At 40.5% G+C, this 18,136-nt stretch overlaps 1 long non-coding RNA gene across 1 annotated transcript; it reads right to left on the reverse strand.

Moving 5' to 3' along the window:
• Nucleotides 1–4,624: 4,624 nt before the first annotated feature.
• On the reverse strand, nucleotides 4,625–13,275 carry LOC115575708 (uncharacterized). Its single transcript, XR_003982715.1, has 3 exons — nucleotides 12,999–13,275; nucleotides 12,742–12,861; nucleotides 4,625–4,811 (listed from the first exon to the last, which is right to left on the reverse strand). It is a non-coding gene; the product is annotated as an uncharacterized LOC115575708 (long non-coding RNA).
• Between the last annotated feature and the right edge of the window lie 4,861 nt (nucleotides 13,276–18,136).

An 18,136-nucleotide genomic window follows, 5' to 3' on the forward strand; every position in this document is an offset into this window, starting at 1 on the left:
TTATCCTGAATCCTGTCACTTCCTTTCTCTAAGAATTTATTTGGTTGACCAGAGAAATCAGTCCGAAACTAAGTAGAGCAATTAGCCTTGTAATGTCATATGGTAGAGTATTTGCAACATGGTACTGATCAACAAGCAAACGCCATTTTCAATATGGTAAAAGAATAATACTTTCAGGGTTTTTTTTAGTAATTATTATAGTCAATTTTTGCTTTAAAAACATTTGGCACTTTTTAAAAAGCGTGGTTCTTCCGTTGGTGGCATGGCTTGTGAAACACTGGTGAGGTTGTGTCAGTGCTAGCAGTAAAATGCTTACAAACCACTCCCAAGCTACATGAAAATATAAACAAAAAATGAATATTTACAGGAATGCCAAGTGTCAACTACTTCTGCAATAAACAAATACTTCTTTGGGGGACAATCAAAAAATGCCTCTTCAGGAAATAATCAAACAGAAACGTGCTTTCAAGCTCTGAAGTCCCCAATGACATGAAATGTGAAAAACTGAAATGTGCAATCTGCAGTGTGTCATGGACAGATTCAGAATGAGAGTGAGTCCAACCTGGGTGCCATTCCCCACCTCTCTTTAGCCTTCACAAAGGGGCGTCGTCACACTGTGATCGGCTGGGAGGGGAATGCCCAAAGCTGCTTCATTCATTAGAAGTCAGTCTCCTCACCGCGCCTACAAGTTATCTGAATCCACTGCAATCAGTCCAGGATTTTGAAATTTAGCCCAAAACACAAAAAGATGCACAATGGGACTGCTACATGTAGGTCACCTCAGTCAGGATGTTTGGTTAACCAGATGCGTCATCCATAAGCAGTGCCTCACATACTTTTCTGGACTTCTGGATCATATCTCTGAGCTTTCCAGATATCCTCATCTGTCAGGGAGAAAGGAACACATTTCTTGTCACATGCCCGAGAAGGTGAAGGTTGTTGAACTTACCCTTATGATACTTCGTGAGAAAAATCCGGCACCCAGTGAATAAGCCTTGAGCTAGCTTTCGTGGTGTTTAAGACCTACGACAATATAGAGTAGAGTGATGACCACTAAAGGTTTTCCCTCCAAATAATGTCTCCATTTATCTAAACTCCAGCCTTGCCAGACACTCACCTCCAGTGTCATTTCGCTCTGCGCTGGAATGAGAGCAGCTTCCATAAGCAATGACCTGCTCTTGGGAGGAAGTGTCAGATCTTTGTGCAAAGACAGCTCCAACACCTGTAGAACTTCCATCAGTGTAGACAACAAATTATCCATATTGGGATGACCAAGGACAGGAGGCGAGGTCAGATGGTCTTTGAGACACTGAAATGCCCTCTGACACTCATCTGTCCACCAAAACACAGCTCCTTTCCTTTTCAGAGTGTTAAGAGGCTCTGCAATCGTTGAAAAGTTAGGGATGGGTACCTTAGTCATGCAGCACTTCCGTCTTTGCCGAACCTCCACAATCTACATCCATACTAACTACATTACCCAGGAATTTAAGTTTGGGGCATGGATGTCTTTAGAATACATCAAGGTACACTATCCAGCAGTCTCCAAGGCCGCTCCGCAGCACATGATTTAGCAGCCTCTGGAAGGTGGCTGGAGCGCCCTTCAAACAAAAAGGCATGACCCGAAAAAAGGGAACAACCCAAAAAATGTGACAAACCCCGTCAGGAGCTGGCTTTCATGGTCCATTTTCACCTGCCAATAACCACTGTGAAAATCTAGGGTGGTGAAAACAGTTGAGTATGCCAGTGACTCAAGGATCTCAGAAATGGCTGGCAGAGGATAAGAATCTCCCTCACTCTGTTCATATATACGACAGAAATCTACACAAAACCGGGGGAGCATCAATACAATTGGGAAAGCCCATGGTGAACAGGAAGGCACAATGATACCCTGTTGGAACATGTCTTTCATCTGCTCCTTATAAATCTTCCACTTTTGAAGGGGCAGTCTATAGGTGCAACGGACTGCACAATGAGCCTGCTGCAAGGTCTGAAGTCCAGCAACACTTGCAGTATAGTATGAACATTTTGACCTCAGAATCTTGAGAAATGACGTGAGACCGCTTTACTCGTTGAGCTGGCTGGGTGCCAACACAGACGATAAAGCGACTGTGTCACTCCGCCATATTCTCGTTTATTCAACACATGCTCTTAACAACAACTTCACTTCCTGCTCTCTCTACCAAAGGTGCATGGGACATCATCGGCAACACAGATGGCTCAAGCATACTCAAACTTATTCCTCTATCAAAACATCAGCATAAATCAGCGCAAATAACTAAACAATAATAAATGGTGCTTACATTTCAGCCCCTAATTGTTACTGCTGGGGCATAACAATTACATTTCTAGACATTAAAGCGTTATTTAATCTGAAACACTGAATATATAGTGAACCTACTTTTGTTCCTTTTGTTTACATGAACCAATATACATTTCTTCACATAAACAGTACTTCAAGTACACATCTATCTTAGATTATCTTAATTCAACAGTCACTCAACAATCACTCACTAAACTTGAGTGATTGTTGAGTGATTATCATTATTCAACAATCACTCAAGTTTAGTGTGGAGCATAAGTCACATGCTTCAAACACAATTTATCACACACAGAATAAGAACTTATTCATTTCAAGCAATAAACATAACTTATCTATTGGTCTTTCCAAAACACTAGTTTTAGTTTTCACAAAAGGACGTCTAACAAGACCTTTTGCATCGGAAACTGCCTTTTCAACTTTTCCCATCACCCATGAACTTCTTGAGGCTATGAGAACGACATCTCCTTCCTTCAAATTTTTCCTGATTTCAGTCCACTTCTGCCTCTCCTGCCTTCCTGGCAAACAAGTCCTCTTTCTGAAACACTCCAGGAGGCAGCACTGGTTGTCTTTTCAGAAGAAGTAAATGGTTAGGTGTGAGAGCCTCAATGTCATGTGGATCACTTGACACTCTTGTTATAGGTCTGCCATTTACAATAGCCTTGACTTAACAGTACAATGTGTGGAGACGTTCATCATCAAGAGGCTGCTGTTTCAGTATCTGGTTAAGAATTCTCCTCACAGAACGAATCTGCCTCTCCCAGATGCCTCCAAAATGTGAACCTGCTGGTGGGTTGAATATCCAAGTGATTCCTTTCTGCATGAGCGTATTTGAGATTTTTGACTGATTCCAGCCTTTGACTGCTTGACGCATTCCTTTCTCTGCACCCACCAGATTCGTGCCATTATCTGACCTCATTATAGACACCTGGCCTCTCCTGACTATAAATCGTCTAAAGGCATTTATGCAGGAATCAGTTTCGAGAGAATTAGCAACTTTTATATGAATTGCTCTGACTGTGAAAGATGTGAACAAGACCCCATACCTCTTGACCATACTTCTCCCACACTTGACCTCAAAGTGTCCAAAATAGTCTATTCCGACACTAGTGAATGGAGGATTGTCTGGTATCAGGCGATCTTGCGGCAGATTTGCCATTCTCTGTTCATCAGGTTTTGCTGATATCTTTCTGCGTATTACACACTTTGAAAGTATCTTTCTAAGAGCTGAGTCTGCTTGTAGAACCCAGAATCTTTCTCTTAGCTTGGACAATGTATAATTCCTTTCACTATGTCCTGTTTCTTGGTGAACATGTCTGAGGATCAAGGTTGAAGGATCAGGATTAGGAAGGATCACAGGATGTTTAGCATCTGCTGGAAGTGCAGACTGATGCAGCCTTCCTCCTACTCTTAAAATCCCATCCTGCATGACAGGATCAAGCTTGATGATGTGACTGCTTCTTTTCACCTTTCTGAGGAGTCACCAGTTCATCGCTGAAGCCTTGCATTTGACACAGCGTGATAATTTCTCCCAGTGCAATATCTTCAGTAGTGAGCAAAGATCCACTGATAGATGTTTTTAACTATTGCATCTGGTTTGCAACAATCTCAGTTTTCCTTTCATGAGTCTCTCACTTGCTTGTAATGTGAGTAATTTGCGATGTGCGCTCAGTTTGTGGAGCAGTGGTTTCAACTTCATCATCCAGGAAACTGCTCTTGTTAATCTGTGCCATTCTGAATAATGACAAATGAACTTGTTAAGTGTACTCTTATATGCATTTGTAGCATTCACACTCACTGCAGCTTTAACTTTAACATCATCTTTCTGTATCTCTTTGATATCAGGTGAAACTGGCCAGTGTTTCTCATCTTTCTTCAAAAAATCTGGCCCACCAGTCCAGTCCTGACACTTTATGAATGTGTCTGCATTCATGCCTCTGGATGCATGGTCGGCTGGATTCAGCTCAGAGTTCACATACATCCACTGACTTGGCTTAGTGTTGTCTCTGATAAGCGACACTCTGTTGGCTACAAAGGTTTTAAATCGAACATTCTCACTAGCAATATATCTTAGCACAGTGGTACTGTCAGACCAAAACATGGATTCTTCCAGTGGCATTTGCAGCTCTTTTGTCATACTCCTGTCCATTTTTACAGCGACAGCAGCAGCTGTCAATTCCAGTCTCGGAATTGTCATTTGTTTCAATGGAGACACTCTGGACTTGAATGAATGAACAGTGAACTGAACCTTTTTCGTTTTTAATGCGAAGGTAGGTGACAACTCCATAACCTTCCTCACTCGCGTCTGCAAAGTGGTGCATTTGTGCAGATGTGACTTTTCCAAAACCAGCTGGTTTTAGACATCTGTCCACTGTGAAACCATGAAGTTTTGGAAGATCCAAAGTCCACTTTTGTGACATTTGAGCCAGGTCAGCAGGGGTATCTTCATCCCAGGAGACTTTCCTGCCACACAGCTCCTGCAGGATCATTTTAGCTGGAAGGATGACAGGTGACAAAAAAACGGGTCATATACAGCACTTAGAAATGACAGGATGCCACGTCTAGTTTGTGGTGTATTCTTTGCATTAATTCTGACCTTGAATACATCTGACTCTGTACACCAGTTCACTTAAAGGACTCTTTCGTCAGGTAATGCATCATGATCAAGGTCCAAATCCTTAACCTCTTTTGCTCTTTCTGACTCAGGAATGGAGGCTAGAACAGTCCTGCTATTACTCATCCATTTTGTAAGATGAATTCCTCCACTCTCACACAGTGCTGTCAAGTCTCTGACAACATCAACTGCTTGGGTTTCATCTGACACTGACAAAAGGCAGTCATCTACATAAAACTTGTGCATAGTTGCTTTGACTGCAGCAGGTGCCATTTTGTCGTTAGCATCCTCAGCTGTCTTCCTTAATGCAAAGTTGGCACGGCTGGGGGAGGATGTTGCCCCAAACAAGTGCACAACCATTTTGTATTCTTTCAAGGGCTCATTCAGGTTTCCATTTGGCCACCAAAGGAATCGCAGGAGGTCTTGATCCTCTGGTGGTACTCTCACTTGATACATTGCCTCTATGTCTGACATTAAAGCAATGTGGTTATGTCTGAATCTTGTTAACACTCCTATTGAGGAAAACAAGCAATTCCTGCATGGTCTCTGCAGCCCACCCACTGGTAAAACGGTGCTCCTACAGGCTGTTCAGATTCAGCTCCTTTCGTTATGTAACGAAAGGAGTCATTTACATAGCCCGGCCTCCTCTGCGCGGTGATAGGAGATATCCGAGAGGGGGCGTTCATCCCTGAGGTGAAGTTCGGTGTGTCGTTGCTCAGAGCTAGACACGCAAATTGCTCTGTTGTTGGTTGTAAAAATCAACATAAGTGCCTATATTCTGTCCCAGCTACTGAACAACATATGAGACAGTGGTTGTGTTTAATTTTTTAACGTTGTGTTGGCTTGTATGTGTATGCTTACCGCTTCACATCGGACTGCTTCAGTAACGGGGGTCAGTACAAAGCTGGCTTTGTCTCGACACTGACCCTCGTAAAAGGATAATTTCCAACCATATGGGGCCCAGCAACTGCACCTGAGCTACAGGTAAGTGTCGCCGCGGTTTGATTAAATTTACAGTTGCCTACGAGTATGATGAAGTCAGCTGGAAATTGGCTAAATAGTTAGCTCTGCTTCAGTCCGCTATGCAATGGCATTTGAAGCAAGTTTAATGTTAATAATATTACGAGGGAGCTTGGTTGTCACTGTAAAAAGACTGGACACGTGCAGACTGGAGACAGAGACGATGCGAACATCTTTCGCTAGCTGTTAGCCATTAGCTATATGGTAGTAACTGTAACAACACATAGAACAAACTAACATTATTCAGACACGCTAACCATTCTGAAACGTCCTGCTGCAGCCGCAGAGTCTGTTTTTCTTCAGGAACCTCTGCTTCTGGGTCTGATTCTGGGTCAAACTGGTTTGGTTGAACGAAAGCATCTCCGTGAGCCATAGCGTTACATCCACCGTAAAACATTAGCGCATGCTACCGCTAGCGTAAGAGGCATCGTCTCCCTGAGAGTGACGTGTAGCAGGCAAGGCTCTCCAAGCAGGCGTTGACAGACGGAGCTCATTAGCATTTAAACGTACAGGCACAGAAACAGCCTGCTCTCAGGAGAGCTCACTTGAGCGACTTTTAGACAGCTGAAATTCAGGACCACAGATGGGTTTGGGGCAATGCATATCGAATACAGAGTTGTTGGACCTCTGACAGCTGTATGAAATTGATGAACAACAGTACAATATGGGACCTTTAAATCTGGTCCTTGTAAAAGTTCTGTATTCAATGACTTGCCCTGAAATTATGCTGCACAGTCCTACACTACGCAAAGTTTCCCTTTTTGGGGGTGATATACCCTGTTATGAGGTATGTACCACACTCTATCATTTCCAGACACAGTCTCTTCTTTTGGTACTTCCACTGCATACTCTTTACTGATCAGGTCAGACATGAATCTCTGATACTCTTTATGAAAGTCTTTGTTTTTGACAAGTTTCCTTTTCAGGTTTTCTGCTCTCTGAACGACTACACTGTAGTAGTAACTGGGGCTGAACGATATATCGTTATCGTATCTATATCTAGATATGAACATTCAAGATATTCATATCGAAAAAGCAGCGATATAAACGATATAGATTACCCCGCTTGCCCTGCACGTACAGCTCTGGCAGTCACAACAAACATCCTTTTTACGATTGCCCTTGAATGCACCGCTAAGGCCAGCCAACCACAAACCTTATTTCATGCTTGCTGTGGATCAACAGCTGAAGCCAACCAATGACAAACATACGAGGGTGGGCGTGAGGGAGACGGAGACTGAGACGCACACACAACTTGGCGACTTTCTAGCTAGTTTAGTGACTTTTCAGACCCTCTTAGCGACTTTATTTCTGAAAAGCGACTAGCAACAAATTTAGCGACTTATTCAGATCATCAGGGGAAAGGCGAGAAATATATTATATTGTAATTCTCCTGCTGCTGAGAGTCATCACAGTCTGCGGCTCCCCTGCAGCAGCGCCGGCTCTCTGTCCTCGCACACGGCTGCAGGCGGCAGGTGTGTATGTGGGGGGGGCAGGCTGGGGCAGCAGGAGCGGCCGCCGCTCGCTCTGTGGATTTGAGACTGTATAGCTGCCGTCTACTCTGTTTTGATCCATTAGTTCTCTGACTTCTTAGTCTTTCTAAATTCCACTGGTACTTTACCAGCGATAACCTGAAGCTGCTGAGTCTCGATCTTCACTCTCACTCTTTCTCTCCAGATTAGGATGTCATCGTTCATCTTGTAAAAATGCACATAGTTCGTTTGATCTTCTCCCTCCCTTTACTGTTGTTACTTCAAATATATTTGTCTCTGTAGTGAGTTTGTGACTATTTGGTAAAAATTTCTCTATCGACCATTTGTATATGGCTTAAAATAATCTCTTTATTTTTCTGAAAAATGCTTGGTTTTCACCGAACCCGTAGTCATATCGTATCGTATCGATATAGATCTCTGGCATGAATATCGAGATATGAAATTTTGTCCATATCGTTCAGCCCTAGTAGTAACCCAGCTGACACTTGGTGTTGATGCAACATTAGAACAACGTTGTACTCCAACGTTGGATTACCACTGGATTATGATATGGATTTGAAAATTGGGTTTACGTTAAAACTTAACCTGGCTGGACGTCAGCCCTGAACGTTAAATAGACATTGGATTTTTTACATAGGCTTGACGTCAACCTTTTGCGTTAAATACACATTGGATTTTAGTTGTACTCCAATGTTGGATTCCTGTTGGATTATGATATTGATTTGAAAGTTAGGTCAATGTCAAACCCTAACGTTGGCCTGACGTCAAGTACCAACGCTGGATTGGATTTTAGTTAGACTCTAACGTTAGATGACCATTGCATTATGGTTGTGTATGAAAATCATATTTACGTCATATCCCAACGTTGACATTACATTAAACTCCTGTGTTACAGAGATCTTGGATTATTTTTGGACTCTACGTTGAATACAATTGTTTTAGTATATATATATATATATATATATATACATATATCAAATTGATCTTAAGAGTCCTCGTTGGCTTGACATCAAAATGTAATATTGGGTTGAAATTAGCCTCCAATTTCAAAGTCTAGAAAAAAGTCTAAAAACAATAATCGGAAAGAAACATTTATTAAATGTAAAGAACAAAAAAACTTTGTGCAAACATACAAAATTGGTGTCTCTTTAAATAAATAAAAAATAACATAAAAATTTAAGAGAAGACGCATTCAAATGAAAGTAAAAAACAAATCAAATATCAAATAACATTTAAGCAACAACAAAACAAACTTTTCAAACAGCATCTGAACTATCTTAACAGCTTAAACGTGACTTTGCTGGAGACTTTAAGAAGCTAACTGGTGTTTTTCAGATTTTGCGTTTGACACCAGCGCTTTCACACCGAGTGTGCCCAAGTTGAGGGTCCTCTTAGTGTACACTGTGCTTCAGATTCATTATTTTACAGCTTTTAACCAACTGAATTCTGGTTGTTCAAGCCAACACTTGTTATATATACACTTTCCCATAGTTGTAGTAGGTTCCGTAGTCGAAGTCTTTCCGGAACTGGTGAAGTGTGCGGCGATAAATTCTGACCGGGCTGTTGGCAAAATGCCACTTACGTTCTTGGATACCACAGCTAGCGTCCTAACAATTGAAAAATATCAGCATTAAAACATCACTGGCCGAAAATGGCCTATGTCATTTTTTTTATTTTTTTTTAACTTCAACCATGTTTTGGGGATAACTTACCAGAACAGATTCAGTAAGGGTTACCTCTTTGGTTTCCAGCTGTCTTTGCCTCATGTGTGCACAAGCTTCTTCTTCTTCTCATGTGTTTAATGTGTTTACTACCTTTTTCAGGGAGCAATACTGCCACCTACAGAGCCGGATGTAGGACGAGAGATAAGCCAGTGAGGAGAGTGTGTGTGCAGACCCAGGAGGGTGGCAGTTAGTTTGATTTTCAAAATAAATTTTAAAAAAATAATTACATAAAATTACTACTTTACTACTCTACTACTTCCTTCACCTCTACTCTAGATTTTCTAAATTAAACCTCAGTGCTCTCCTCTCCTCCCATATGTACTCCATTATCACATGTTGCACAGATTCAGTTTCCTCACACTGTTCACATTTCACCTTTATCTTTTTTGAGTATTCTTTAAAACATCAATGGAAATGTTCAGAAATATGATATATTTGAAAAGTGTTCCTGAAATAAGTATCTGTAAAATAATTAAAATACATTATGTGAGACAGCCATCAACATGTTTTTTTTATTATCAAAAAATACAACTGTCACATAGTATTACAGTCATTTCCACCATATCTTGTGTAGCCTACTTGCACTCCTGGTACAGACTATTACAGTCTGTAATACTTATTCTAAACTGCATATAGTAATTTATAGGCTGTTACCTTTTAATATAGGCTATTTTATGACTATTGTTACTGCTACAATACAAGAGGTGTTCCCGAACAAAATTTTGTTGTAGCCACTTGTTGCAATGACAATAAAGCTTCTTATATCACTGTTTAAAAAAATTCTATGAGAGATTGTATGGATGGTGTATGGCAATGACATAAAAGCAAAGAGCAATTTTCAATTTCATCAACAACTCTTGAAGAGAAATCAAGGTAAATATAGCCTACTGTCTGAATTCTACGTAGCTTTTAGGTTGTCTAGACGTTGGATATTGGTTGCTTGCCAACATAACTTAAATCCAACTGAATAACAACGTCAGCTTGGAGTTAGATTTTGACGTTGTTTGTATGTTGTTAATATAACATTGAAAAAACATTGGGGTTTGGTCAAAAGACCTACAAGTGAATGTCAGAATTCTACATATATTTTACGTAAACTGGTGAGGTTGACTAGACGTTGGATGTTGGTTGCTTGCCAACATAACTTAAATCCAACTGAATAACAACGTCAGCTTGGAGTTAGATTTTGACGTTGTTTGTATGTTGTTAATATAACGTTGAAAAAACATTGGGGTTTGGTCAAAAGACCTACAAGTGAATGTCAGAATTCTACATATATTTTACGTAAACTGGTGAGGTTGACTAGACGTTGGATGTTGGTTGCTTGTCAACATAACTTAAAATCAACTATATATCAACGTCAGCTTGGAGTTAGATTTTGACGTTGTTTGTATGTTGTTAATATAACGTTGAAAAAACATTGGGGTTTGGTCAAAAGACCTACAAGTAAATGTCAGAATTCTATGTATATTTAACGTGAACTGGTGAGGTTGACTAGACGTTGGATGTTGGTTGCTTGCTAACATAACTTAAAACCAATTAAATAACAACGTAAGCTTGACGTAATTTTATGTTGAAGTTACGTCAGCTTTAGACGTTATCTCAGCGTTCACTTTTGGTTGGTTAACGTTGCAACTCATATCCAACCAAGGACCAACGTTAATACAACGTCCTGTGTCAGCTGGGAAGGCATCTTGACAGCTTTGTTTCTTAAGGGAAGACCTATGCTATAGTGTCCATCAACCTTTGTCACTGTCTCATTAACAGAGTCCATAAACTCTATGTCTTCTTGTGACATTTAATGTTTTTCTTCACTGGCTTTCTCTGAAAAGTCATAGTTGAACTGTTGTACAAGCAAGTTCTCTACACTGGCAATGGAGATGTGATTGACAGAAACACTTTGTCCACTTTCAGATGGAGTAATTCAACCATTACCCCTGAAGGGGTCATTAATGACCCAACCGAGGATTGTTCGAACTTCATATGGACTGTCGTCCTCACTGTGGATGATTTCCCATGGTTCCATGGCCTTGTAAACATCACAGCCTATAAACAGCCCTATATCTGCCTTTATTCGTGGCAGCTCGATACCATGAAGGTTTGGCCACTTTTCCAAATCTTCCTGCACAGGAATGTTCTCTTTGGACACAGGAATGTCTTTATGAGTATACATCTCAGGTCAGTCAATGTAAATGTCTCTTTCAAACCCCAAATCTCTAGGCCTGAAAGATGGTAGCTTGGCTCCAACTTTTCCGGGCCCATTGTTCGAAGCAATATTTGAGTTTTTTTTGCCTTCAATGCCAAGCTGTCTCATTAACTTTTCAGTACAGAAAGTGGCTTGACTTCAATTATCCATGAATGCATAAGTATCTATCAACCTGTTGCTTTTCTTTACCTTGACACACAGGCACAATTGCCAAGACACAACTGTCTTTTCTGGCCCTGGTGGCACAAGAAGGTCCACTAAAGTTGTGTGTTGTTTCACAAGTTGTCATGTTTTCTGTGGTGCTTTTCTCACTGCTTTTAACAGCTTCATTATCATCTTCCCTTGTGACATGAAGCATACTTGGATGTTTCTTAGAACAGTGTTCACATGACGCTCTCCTTTTACAATCTTTGCTCAAATTACCTTGAGTCAAACATGAAAAACACAGTCCTTTTCCTTAAAGAAACTCTAGTCTTCCTTCGTAGGGCTGGTTTCTGATATTAAGACATTCTGCCAATGTATGTTGTTTTTCACAGAATATACATGGCTTCTGAAAGGCTATGGTATGAAAAAGTGTCGGAACAAGCTCTATGTTTCATTTAAAAAAAAAAAAAAAATGTTCTGATAAGTTTTGAGAATTGATCCAAAGCGATCCAAGAGGGACTGGATATGTAATAAACCAGGTGATGACTCCTTTAACTATCAGGCTCTGTAATAGACTTGTCAGTGGCGACTGTACCATAATAACATTTACACTGGATTTGATAGACCCATGGTTTTACACGTTTTGTGACGTGATAACTGTTCTCATATTAAGCCACTTGATTATCATACTGAAACCTAATTGAAGGAAGTCGTTTAGAAATTATGCGCAACTTAAGTACAACTTCCCTCAGCTCATGAGTTAGGTGTCGTCATTGCTGTGCTCGAGACAGTCACTGCGCCAAACTTATAAAGAGCGGTGACGCGCACGCTACGTTGCTTCTGAGGGGAACTATTTTCTACAGCGGTGACGTCGGGGGAGCTACTTTAGTGCGACACACAACAAATAGCCAGTTTAACATTAACGTTTGCTACCGTCATAATTTATCACTTTACAGCTACTACAATGTTTTGCTATAATTTATTGCAAGAGCACGACCATCGGGACAAACATTTGCCCGCCACATGGCATGTATCCCTCCAAAATTAAGTCGCCAGGGGAATATTTTAGTCGCATTTGGCGAGTGGCGACCGCTAGTTTACAGCCCTGATCTTGAAATATCTGGAATACAAATAAAATGGTCATGGAAACACAGTTAAGGGATCCAGAAGATTATTAGATGATAACTGCAGATAACTAGTAAGTTTCAGGTAAGTAGACCTACCACTGGGTCCTCTTGGACGAGCAAAAGCAGTGCTGGACAGAGCTGGCTCCTCGTCTGGCTCTTCTGACTCACCAACATCTTTGTCAGAATCAGAGGCCTCTGTGTCTTCCTTCGATGGAACTACATTGTATAAAAATATTAATATTAAAAATGCAACCACCATTGAAAAAACAACACACATCAGTAACCAACATTTCAAATATCTATTATTACTGAACTGAGCATGTGATTGTGACTGCTTCTGTAGATGCTCTGACCTGGTGATGATGGACTGTGTTGTGCCTCACATTCTCTCTCCTGACTAGTCCCAGAATGGGAGCTGCCAGGACTGCTGATGCCAGAGCTGAGTTCTGTCTGTCTGTCTGCCTTATCTTTGCCTGACTTGCTTCTAGTGTTGCACGGTAAACCGATACTAGAAAGGTAACGCGGTACCCAGCCGTTAAGAACAATACTTTTTCACGTTTTATTAGTATCGGTACTTTATGAACTAGGTGCGACAGCGGGGCAGCGTGTCTGTGTGCAGCTTCTCTGCTTCCTCACTGCCTGCAGACAGAGTGGGCGTGGTTTCACAGTGACAGACAGTCACAGAGCAGAGCGACACAGACGCGTTGGCTCCCTTGGTCATTACGGATTTAAAACATCGTTTGCAGACGAGCTTTGTGGTGTCCGTGGGCTTGCCCTTACTCTCGGCAAAGTAAGCGAAATATTTCCATATTTCGCTCCATGCGTCTGCTTTTTCAACAAGCCTAGTACGGTCGGCAGGAGCACTCATGCCACTTTCAGCTGACAGACATGCGGACTTGTTCAAAGAGCTGCAGGTTAGCGATAGATAGAAATAGAATTTTTTTCTACTACAAGCACTGAGCTTTTAACGGAAAATCAGGTTATTTAATAATCAATGAGAGCAAACAAGACAAATGAACAAAACAAGAAGACACTTGTCTTCTTGGATACAGAAGCTATAAAGCTCAGCAGCTTTTACAAAATTTATATTTTTATTTTGACTTTTGAAGTGTTTTAATTAATAAAAAAGAAATAAATCATTTTAAGTTCCACATTCTGTCATCTGATATTTTATTCCTTTACTTTTGATGATGATCTAGTTTTCCGCTGTGGTATCGTTTCAGTATCGATATAAAGATATTTTAGGCAGGTATTGCACCGAAGTCATAATTTTGGTATCGGGACTACACTACTTGCTTCTCTTTAAAAAGAAGTCATATATCTTGTCCCCCTGTCTTTTCATTCTCAACTGACCCTATGAAAAAATAGGAGTCGTGTTACTCCTAGCATCACTTATAATTGTGCGATGTTATTAAATCCCCACTTCAAGCCTAAAAAATGTCAGGAGAAATGGACCACTGTAGATGTAAGTTTAATATTCAAACTTTTCAGCTAGTTGACAGGCTGGCTACCATCTTCACGTTACATTTTTAATTTATTTTATTTTCAGTTATATATATGTAATGTATACAAACATATCAGTATACCAACCAGAGGAGGCTCGTCCATAGAGGTAGAGGAGGTTGGTCCTCCTCTATTTTTGAGAGGCAAGAGGAAGATCTTTTTTTTTTTTAAGAAAGAGTAACTGGTTGAAATAAATCATTACCAAATCTCAGTATCATTTATAAAATATTATATATATATCATATCATTAAAAAAAGTTTCTTCTTTGGAAGAAAATCCACTTAAAACGGTTGAACAGCGACAGCTGCAGACGGAGGAGACAGAGCAGTCTGTGAGAGGAGCAGGGAGCAGGAAGGTGGGGGCTAGAGGAGGACGGAGGGCTTCTGTCCTCCGTAAGAGGGATCTCCTTCCATTGACTCAATGCATTTAAGATTTTTTCATGCTGATCTATGATTGGCTAAGACACGTAATTTGACGCGCTAAGGGAGGACGTCCTCCCTTACCAATCAGCAACCAGAATACAAGATTGACAGCGGGTTGGTCCAATAACAGTTCCCCAATTTCATTCTCACATTTATACAACCGTAAACAAAAAATACTACCATGTATTTTACAGCTTTCACTGCCAGCCATGCTCGGACAAGAAATATGGAGTTTTCAGCGATATTGGAATCGGTTTCAAGGAAATATAAGCACATTTCTGAAAGAAAAAAAACTGTTAGGAGAAATCAGAGAGAAGTTTCGTTTCTTTCGTTCGTCCTGCTGGAGGACATAAAGTTAGCGGCACGACCGGGACAGCAACACAGTTACAGCGCACACAATACAGAGCAGCAGCAAAGCCACTGTCGTGTAGATCATCTGTTGAGTGCTGAGATAGCACAGGGGGTACCGCGGTTGCCTGCCATTTAGGTGATTGGGGTTTGAATCCCGAAAGAGATAGAAGTTTTTTCTTTTTTTTGTCTTGTATATTAGCTTTTTAATGAAATGTTTTTTAAAGAAGTCTTGTAAGTCATTGTTTTATTGCTTAATTTTCATTGAATATAAGAAAGTAGGGTTAATTAGTTGACTTGTATATAATAACATGACACCGTGGACTGGTTTTCCTCCTGTCCTCCCCAATTTTTTCAGTCACCAGCCGCCACTGATACCAACAGTATAGAGACATAACAAAGGGCAAGACGTGAAGGATAAACAGAGCATGAAACAGCTAGCCGACTGATTGTCTGCTAGTTTCATTCCTCTAAAATCATCGGAGAAACATGTAAATGCATCCTAAGCAGCAACTTGAATTGGGATTAGAGGAGTGGCCTTTTCTTGGCTCCAGACTTATTTGAAGAATAGATCTCAGTATGTCCACATCAATGGCACTGATTCCCAGTTGCTGACAGTGACCTGCGGCCTCCCACAGGGGTCAGTGTTGGGTCCCTTTCTGTTTCTTATGTATATTAATGACCTTTGCTTAGTTTCAAAAACATTAAACCTTATTTTATTCGCTGATGACACCAACATGCGCAGTTGTGGTAAAAATTTAGAAACATTAATTGATATAGTAGAAAAACAATTATTTTTGTTAAAGAAGTGGTTTGATTCAAATAAGTTAACCCTCAATTTAAACAAAACCAAATTTATAGTTTTTGGAAATCGTGCCATTGATGTTCATAGAAATTTAATAATTAATGACACTGAGATAGAACGAGTGAATGAAATAAAATTTCTTGGAGTACTTTTACAAAATAAGCTCAGCTGGAAGCCCCATATAAACCACATCAAGGCAAAACTATGTAAATCTCTTGCAATAATATCTAAAGTCAAAGAACTTTTAAATGAAAAAAATTTATATATTTTATACTGTTCCCTGGTCCTTCCTTACATGACCTATGGTCTAGAAGTTTGGGGAAACACTTATAAAACTAATCTTAATCCAATTACTATAATTCAAAAAAGAGCGATCCGCATTGTGAATGAAGTGGCTTACAGGGAACATACAAATGAGCTTTTCATTAAGCTAAAAGCTTAAAAGTTACCTGTGCATATTCAGGGATTATTCCAAAACGAGACTGTGGTTATAATTTCCGAAAGGAAGAAATGTTTAAAAAAACATATGTGAGAACAAGTGCAAAGCAGCATTGTGTTTCTTTTGTTGGGATTAATGTATGGAGTAAATTGGGCCAAGAGCAAAAAGACTGTAAAACTTGAATTCAATTTAAAACTCTTTTGAAGATATCATTTATGAAAAAATATGTTGAGAATGGATGCTAAGGATGCAAAAATTAAGAAGATTTTTTCTTTTCTTCTTTGGGACGATCTGAAAATAAAAAATGTATGAGTGCATGCATAAGACAAGGGCAGCTTATATTGTTTATGTTTGTAAATACACTGGGATAGGCGCAATAAGCTTAGCTTCTGCCTATTCCATTTCAGACTTGATGTTTACATGTCTTTATCTGTTAAATGTTTAAATGTCTGAATAAATAAAAATAAATCTGAATCTGAAATCTGAAAATTAAATGTAACGTTAGACGTTAATGTGGAGCGGCTGTTGGAAGCTGACTCTGGTCATCTGTAGACGCCATGAGATGTAACTTTATGTTGACGTTAGCTTTATACCCGTGGCTTCTAGCAAAACGATCTCCTATCTGAACACAGAAGTGATTTTAAACAGTGACTCATTAGGACACCACCGTAACACTTACTTTAGAATGAGGATTTCACTGTCCATGAAGGCTATTTATCCTTCTTCTCTTCTTCTTTTTCGTCTTGTTGTGTTGATCTCCCATAGACATATGTCTATGGCTACGTTCACACTGCAGTTACAAGTGACCTGAATCCGATTTTTTCGCTCATGTGACCCATATCTGATTTGCTTTTGACAGTGTGAACAGCACAAGTCGCATTGAATCTGACATTTTCTAATCAGATTCAGGCCACATTTAAATGTGGTACTGAATCGGATACGTATCGGATTTTTTTGAATGCGACCGCAATCTGAACAGCCAGGTCGCATTTAATGCGACTTTGACGTCATTCTGACCCGCGCTGCACTGTTTTGTAAATGAATGACAAATAAAGTTGATTGAAAAAAAGTGCTTTGCAGAAGTCAAGGACAATAGCGCAAACGGAGGACTTCGCAATGCCAAACAGGTTGGCCAAGGTGCGGTAACCCGCCCCCGTTGCTAACCAGTATAGCCCCACTCCGACTCGCTTTCTCAAGGAGATGGATCTCCTGAACGCCGTGTCTCATCTCGAAAGTCTCGGGGAGAGGCGCTGACAAATGTGGTGAAAGGTATTCCTCGACATTCTAAAGTTCTAGAAGAAATCCTGCTCGGTGTAACCAGCCACATCCCGATCCCACCACTCCCGGCTCCGACGCCGCATCCAAATACTCCTCTGTACGGATGTTGCCGCTATTGCTCCACATAGAGCCATCATTAAAATATGAATTTTCTTTCTCCTCTTCCTCCTTCGTGATATCACCCGCTCACAAATTTGCCGGCTGCCGCCACACACTGTTTTTAGCATTAAGCCATACAGTCCCACGTTACCGGTTGCCTTTGCCATGTTCGCTTCCGTAAACACCGCTGTGGCGTGATGTCATCAATGATCAACTGCGCATGCGGGTCACTTCAGGAGCGTGAGCTGTTCACACAGCAATCCGTAGACAGGCCGCATATAAAGAGGTAATGTGAACAGCCAAACAAAAAATCGTATTTGAGCAATAAATCGGAATTGTGCATTAAGACCTGCAGTGTGAACATAGCCTATGTTGATCTCCTGGCTATAGGCACTCCAGCAATGATAGTTCAAATCTTCCTCTTCTTCTGTGGCGATTCTTCTTCTTCTCCTAATAAATGTGGATTACAACTCTTTGTGGTACATAGCGCCAACTACTGTACAGGAGGGACTTAGCAGTCAATAGGCGTCACTGATTTCAAAATGCAACTGGCTCCTTTCAACAAGACGTGCGGTGCCATGATATGTCAATCATTTG

The sequence above is a fragment of the Sparus aurata genome, chromosome 23, assembly GCF_900880675.1.
Source record: "Sparus aurata chromosome 23, fSpaAur1.1, whole genome shotgun sequence".
Classification (NCBI taxonomy): Eukaryota; Metazoa; Chordata; class Actinopteri; order Spariformes; family Sparidae; genus Sparus; species Sparus aurata.